The following is a 6823-nucleotide window of genomic DNA, read 5'->3' as shown; positions in this document are numbered from 1 at the left end:
GGCAAGAAAATTTGCGTTCTGTGCCAATTCTGGCGTTAAACGCCGGGCTGGTGCCCATTTCTGGCGTTTAACGCCAAGTGCTTGCCCTTTTCTGGCGTTTAACGCCAGTCTGGTGCCCCTTTCTGGCGTTAAACGCCCAGAATGGTGCCAGACTGGGTGTTAAACGCCCATCTGCTAGCCTTACTGGTGTTTAAACGCCAGTAGGTTCTTCCTCCAGGGTGTGCTGTTTTTCTTCCTATTTTTCATTCTGTTTTTGCTTTTTCAATTGTTTTTGTGACTTCTCATGATCATCAACCTACAAAAAAAACATAAAATAACAAAGGGAAAATAGATAAAATATAACATTGGGTTGCCTCCCAACAAGCGCTTCTTTAATGTCAGTAGCTTGACAGAGGGCTCTCATGGAGCCTCACAAATGCTCAGAGCAATGTTGGAACCTCCCAACACCAAACTTAGAGTTTGAATGTGGGGGTTCGACACCAAACTTAGAGTTTGGTTGTGGCCTCCCAACACCAAACTTAGAGTTTGACTGTGGGGGCTCTGTTTGACTCTGTTTTGAGAGAAGCTCTTCATGCTTCCTCTCCATGGTGACAGAGGGATATCCTTAAGCCTTAAACACAAAGGATTCTTCATTCACTTGAATGATCAGTTCACCTCTGTCAACATTAATCACAGCCTTTGCTGTGGCTAGGAAGGGTCAGCCAAGGATGATGGATTCATCCATGCACTTCCCAGTCTCTAGGACTATGAAATCAGCAGGGATGTAATGGTCTTCAATTTTCACCAGAACATCCTCTACAAGTCCATAAGCTTGTTTTCTTGAATTGTCTACCATCTCTAGTGAGATTCTTGCAGCTTGCACTTCAAAGATCCCTAGCTTCTCCATTACAGAGAGAGGCATGAGGTTTACACTTGACCCTAAGTCACACAGAGCCTTCTTGAAGGTCAAGGTGCCTATGGTACAAGGTATTGAAAACTTCCCAGGATCTTGTCTCTTTTGAGGTAATTTCTGCCTAGACAAGTCATCCAGTTCTTTGGTGAGCAAAGGAGGTTCATTCTCCCAAGTCTCATTACCAAATAACTTGTCATTTAGCTTCATGATTGCTCCAAGGTATTTAGTAACTTGCTCTTCAGTGACATACTCATCCTCTTCAGAGGAAGAATACTCATCAGAGCTCATGAATGGCAGAAGTAAGTCCATTGGAATCTCTATGGTCTCATTTTGAGCCTCAGATTCCCATGGTTCCTCATTAGGGAACTCATTGGAGGTCAGTGCACGCCCATTGAGGTCTTCCTCAGTGGCGTTCACTTCCTTTCCTTTCTCTCCAAATTCGGCCATGTTGATGGCCTTGCACTCTCCTTTTGGATTTTCTTCTGTATTGCTTGGAAGAGTACTAGGAGGGAGTTCAGTAACTTTCTTGCTCAGCTGTCCCACTCGTGCCTCCAAGTTTCTAATGGAGGACCTTGTTTCATTCATGAAACTTTGAGTGGTTTTGATCAGATCAGAGACCATGGTTGCTAAGTCAGAGTGGTTCTACTTAGAATTCTCTGTCTGTTGCTGAGAAGATGATGGAAAAGGCTTGCCATTGCTAAACCTGTTTCTTCCACCATTATTATTGTTGAAACCTTGTTGAGGTCTCTGTTGATCCTTCCATGAGAAATTTGGATGATTTCTCCATGAAGAATTATAGGTGTTTCCATAGGGTTCTCCCAGGTAATTCACCTCTTCCATTGAAGGGTTCTCAGGATCATAAGCTTCTTCTTCAGATGAAGCATCCTTAGTACTGCCAGGTGCATTTTGCATTCCAGACAGACTTTGAGAAATCAAATTGACTTGCTGAGTCAATATCTTGTTCTGAGCCAATATGGCATTCAGAGTATCAATCTCAAGAACTCCTTTCTTCTGATTTGTCCCATTGTTCACAGGATTCCTTTCAGAAGTGTACATGAATTGGTTATTTGCAACCATTTCAATTAGTTCTTGAGCTTCTGTAGGCGTCTTCTTCAGATGAAGAGATCCTCCAGCAGAGCTATCCAAAGACATCTTGGATAGTTCAGAGAGACCATCATAGAAAATACCTATGATGCCCCATTCAGAAAGCATGTCAGAAGGACATTTTCTGATTAATTGTTTGTATCTTTCCCAAGCTTCATAGAGGGATTCACCTTCCTTCTGTCTGAAGGTTTGGACTTCCACTCTTAGCTTACTCAATTTTTGAGGTGGAAAGAACTTTGCCAAGAAGGCATTGACTAGCTTTTCCCAAGAGTTCAGGCTGTCTTTAGGTTGTAAGTCCAACCATATTCTAGCTCTGTCTCTTACAGCAAAAGGGAATAGCATAAGTCTGTAGACCTCAGGGTCAACCCCATTAGTCTTGACAGTGTCACAGATTTGCAAGAATTCAGCTAAGAACTGATGAGGATCTTCCAATGGAAGTCCATGGAACTTGCAATTCTGTTGCATTAGAGAAACTAATTGAGGCTTAAGCTCAAAGTTGTTTGCTCCAATGGCAGGGATAGAGATGCTTCTCCCATAGAAGTCGGGAGTAGGTGCAGCAAAGTCACCCAGCACCTTCCTTGCATTGTTGGCATGGTTGTTGTTTTCGGCTGCCATGGGTTCTTCCTCTTTGAAGAGTTCTGTTAGGTCCTCTACAGAGAGTTGTGCTTTAGCTTCTCTTAGCTTTCGCTTCAAGGTCCTTTCAGGTTCAGGGTCAGCTTCAACAAGAATGCCTTTGTCTTTGTTCTTGCTCATATGAAAGAGAAGAGAACAAGAAAATATGGAATCCTCTATGTCACAGTATAGAGATTCCTTGAGGTGTCAGAGAAAAAGAAAATTAGAAGGAAGAGGTAGAAGAATTCGAACTTAGTGAGATAGAGTTCGAATTGTGCATTGAGGGGGAGTGGTACTCCATAAATAGAAGGATGTGAAAAGAGGAAGAAATTTTCGAAAATTAAGTGAAAGATTTTGAGAAAATTTTGAAAAACTTTAATTGATTTTCGAAAACCAAGAGTGGGAAAGAAATCAAGTAATTTTTAAAAAAAGTTTTGAAATTAGAATTTAAAAAGATATAACTGAAAACTATTTTGAAAAAGATGTGATTAAAAAGATTTGATTGAAAAGTTATGGTTTTAAAAAAAATATGATTGAAAAGATATGATTGGAAAATAATTTTAAAAAGATTTGATTTTAAAAATTAATGACTTGCCTAACAAGAAAAGATATGATTCAAACATTAAACCTTTCTCAACAGAAAAGGCAACATACTTGAATTGTTCAATCAAATCATTAATTGTTAGCAAGTATCTTTGAAAAAGGAAAGAAATGGATTTTGAAAAAGATTTGATTGAAAAGATATGATTTGAAAAAGATTTGATTTTGAAAAACTTTGAAAACTTGAAAAAAATTTGCATTGAAAACAGAATCTTCCCTCTTGTGCTATCCTGGCGTTAAACGCCCAGAATGGTGCACATTCTGGCGTTTAACGCCCAATGCACTACCTTTTTGGGCGTTAAACGCCCAACCATGCACTCTGGCTGGCGTTTAAACGCCAGTCTGTCCTTCTTCACTGGGCGTTTTGAACGCCCAGCTTTTTCTGTATAATTCCTCTGCTGTATGTTCTGAATCTTCAATTCTCTGTATTATTGACTTGAAAAGACACAAATTAAAAATATTTTTGGATTTTTAATAATGAGGAATAATCAAAATGCAACTAAAATCAAATAACAATGCATGCAAGACACCAAACTTAGCAGTTTGTATATTATTGACACTAACAAAATGAGAATGCACATGAGAAATAACAAAACACTCAAGTCAATAGAATTCAAAGATCAAAACAAGGAAATCATCAAGAACAACTTGAAGATTAATGAAGACACATGCATAAATTCGAAAAATGCAAGAAGAACAGAAACATGTAATTGACACCAAACTTAAAATGAGACACTAGACTTAGACAAGAAATATTTTTGGTTTTGATGATTTTGTAATTTTTTTTTCGAAAATTAAGTGGAAAAGAAAATAAAGGTATTAAAATTCTTAATGAGAATTCCAGGAATCATGCAATGTTTAGTCTAAAGCTTCAGTCTAAAGAAATTAGACATGGCTAGCCAAGCTTCAGCAGGACATTGTATTCAAGAGCTAAATTGATAAGAATCAATTAGCTTTGGTGATGATAAGAACATCACCTTGAAACACTAGAATTCATTCTTAAGAACTCTGAAGAAAAATACCTAATCTAAGCAACAAGATGAACCGTCAGTTGTCCATACATGAAACAATCCCTGGCAACGGCGCCAAAAACTTGACATGCGAAATTGTGATCACTACAACTTCGCACAACTAACCAGCAAGTGCACTGGGTCGTCCAAGTAATAAACCTTACGCGAGTAAGGGTCGATCCCACGGAGATTGTTGGTATGAAGCAAGCTATGGTCACCTTGTAAATCTTAGTCAGGCAGACTCAAATGGGTATAGATGATGAATAAAACATAAAGATAAAGATAGAGATACTTATGTATTCCATTGGTGAGAATTTCAGATAAGCGAATGGAGATGCTTTGTCCCTTCCGTCTCTCTGCTTTCCTACTGTCTTCATCCAATCCTTCTTACTCCTTTCCATGGCAAGCTTATGCAAGGGTTTCACCGTTGTCAGTGGCTACCTCCCATCCTCTCATTGGAAATGTTCAACGCACCCTGTCACGGCACGGCTATCCATCTGTCGGTTCTCAATCAGGCCGGAATAGAATCCAGTGATTCTTTTGCGTCTGTCACTAACGCCCCGCCCTCAGGAGTTTGAAGCACGTCACAGTCATTCAATCATTGAATCCTACTCAGAATACAACAGACAAGGTTAGACCTTCCGGATTCTCTTGAATGCCGCCATCAGTTCTTGCCTATACCACGAAGACTCTGATCTCACGGAATGGCTGGCTCGGTTGTCAGGCGAGCGCTCGGTTGTCAGGCGATCAACCATGCATCGTGTATCAAGAATCCAAGAGATATTCACCCAATCTAAGGTAGAACGGAGGTGGTTGTCAGTCACACGTTCATAGGTGAGAATGATGATGAGTGTCACGGATCATCACATTCATCAAGTTGAAGAACAAGTGATATCTTGGAACAAGAACAAGCGGAATTGAATAGAAGAACAATAGTAATTGCATTAATACTCGAGGTACAGCAGAGCTCCACACCTTAATCTATGGTGTGTAGAAACTCCACCGTTGAAAATACATAAGAACAAGAGTGATCATTGGCTTCGGTCCCAAAGAGGGAACCAGAAGAACCAAGATGAAAATACAATAGTAAAAGGTCCTACTTATAGGGAACTAGTAGCTTAAGAATTACAAAGATGAGTAAATGACATAAAAATCCACTTCCGGGCCCACTTGGTGTGTGCTTGGGCTGAGCAATGAAGCATTTTTCGTGTAGAGACTCTTCTTGGAGTTAAACGCCAGCTTTTGTGCCAGTTTGGGCGTTTAACTCCCATCCTTGTGCCAGTTCCGGCGTTTAACGCTGGGAATTCTGAGGGTGACTTTGAATGCCGGTTTGGGCCATCAAATCTTGGGCAAAGTATGGACTATCATATATTGCTGGAAAGCCCAGGATGTCTACTTTCCAACGCCGTTAAGAGCGCGCCAATTGGCCTTCTGTAGCTCCAGAAAATCCACTTTGAGTGCAGGGAGGTCAGAATCCAACAGCATCTGCAGTCCTTTTCAATCTCTGAATCAGATTTTTGCTCAGGTCCCTCAATTTCAGCCAGAAAATACCTGAAATCACAGAAAAACACACAAACTCATAGTAAAGTCCAGAAAAGTGAATTTTAACTAAAAACTAATAAAAATATACTAAAAACTAACTAGATCATACTAAAAACATACTAAAAACAATGCCAAAAAGCGTATAAATTATCCGCTCATCAGACGCCAGCTTTGGACTCCTGAATGGGGCGTTGGATGCCAGCTGCTCCCTTTTGAGCGTTGGACGACAGGAATGTGGTTGGTGGCTGGCATTGAACGCTAATTTTGGGCCTTTATTTTCAAAGCAAAGTATAGACTATTGTATATTTCTGGAAAGCCCTGGATATTAGCTTTCCATAGCCATTAAGAGTGTGCCATTGGGACTTATGTAGCTCCAGAAATGCTCCTTTGAGTGCATGGAGGTCAGAATCTGACACCATCTGCAGTCCTTTCTCTGTCTCTGAATCAGACTTTGCCAAAACTCCTCAATTTCAGCCAGAAAATACCTGAAATCATCATAATACACAACAACTGACAGTAGAATCCAAAAATATAAATTGTGTACTAAAACCTATGAAAATATAATAAAACTTAAACAAAACATAACAAGAAATATATGAAAATGATGCCAAAAAGCATATAAAATATCCGCTCATCAGATGCATAAATGGAATTGTTGTGCAGAAGGATTGGCGTACGCACGTTGGGGTATGTATGCACAAGGCACAAAATTCAGTGGTTGTGTGCATGCACACAATAATGTGTGTATGCACACTAACCTGTTTCTCCAAAAATTTTGCTCTAAATTCTAAAGCACTCAACTTAAGCTCAACATAAGTTTCAATTCAAAACATCCAAAAATTCATCAAGCTCATGATCCATACAGAAGTCAACCTATCTAAGCTCAAAATTAAACTAATCATAAGTTAACTAAGACAAATAAAAACGCAATTAAGTCAAATTATAAACAAAGAGAAGGGTTAGAATGATGTTACCATGGTGGGGTTGAGTGTAGTAGAACCAAGCGGTTCACCGCTTCGGCTATGGTAGCGATGAATTTCCCTTGTATCTTTCAAAATCCTTC

The 6823-nt window shown here is 39.7% G+C and overlaps 1 non-coding gene across 1 annotated transcript; it reads left to right on the top strand.

The window, feature by feature from the left end:
- The first annotated feature begins 2098 nt into the window (after positions 1-2098).
- On the top strand, positions 2099-2206 carry LOC130948272 (small nucleolar RNA R71). Its single transcript, XR_009072996.1, has one exon. It is a non-coding gene; the product is annotated as a small nucleolar RNA R71 (small nucleolar RNA).
- Positions 2207-6823: the final 4617 nt, after the last annotated feature.

The sequence above is a fragment of the Arachis stenosperma genome, chromosome 1 (genome assembly GCF_014773155.1).
Source record: "Arachis stenosperma cultivar V10309 chromosome 1, arast.V10309.gnm1.PFL2, whole genome shotgun sequence".
Taxonomy (NCBI): Eukaryota; Viridiplantae; Streptophyta; class Magnoliopsida; order Fabales; family Fabaceae; genus Arachis; species Arachis stenosperma.
Note: the sequence above shows the minus strand (reverse complement) of the source record. Positions and strands in the feature narration are given on the sequence as shown.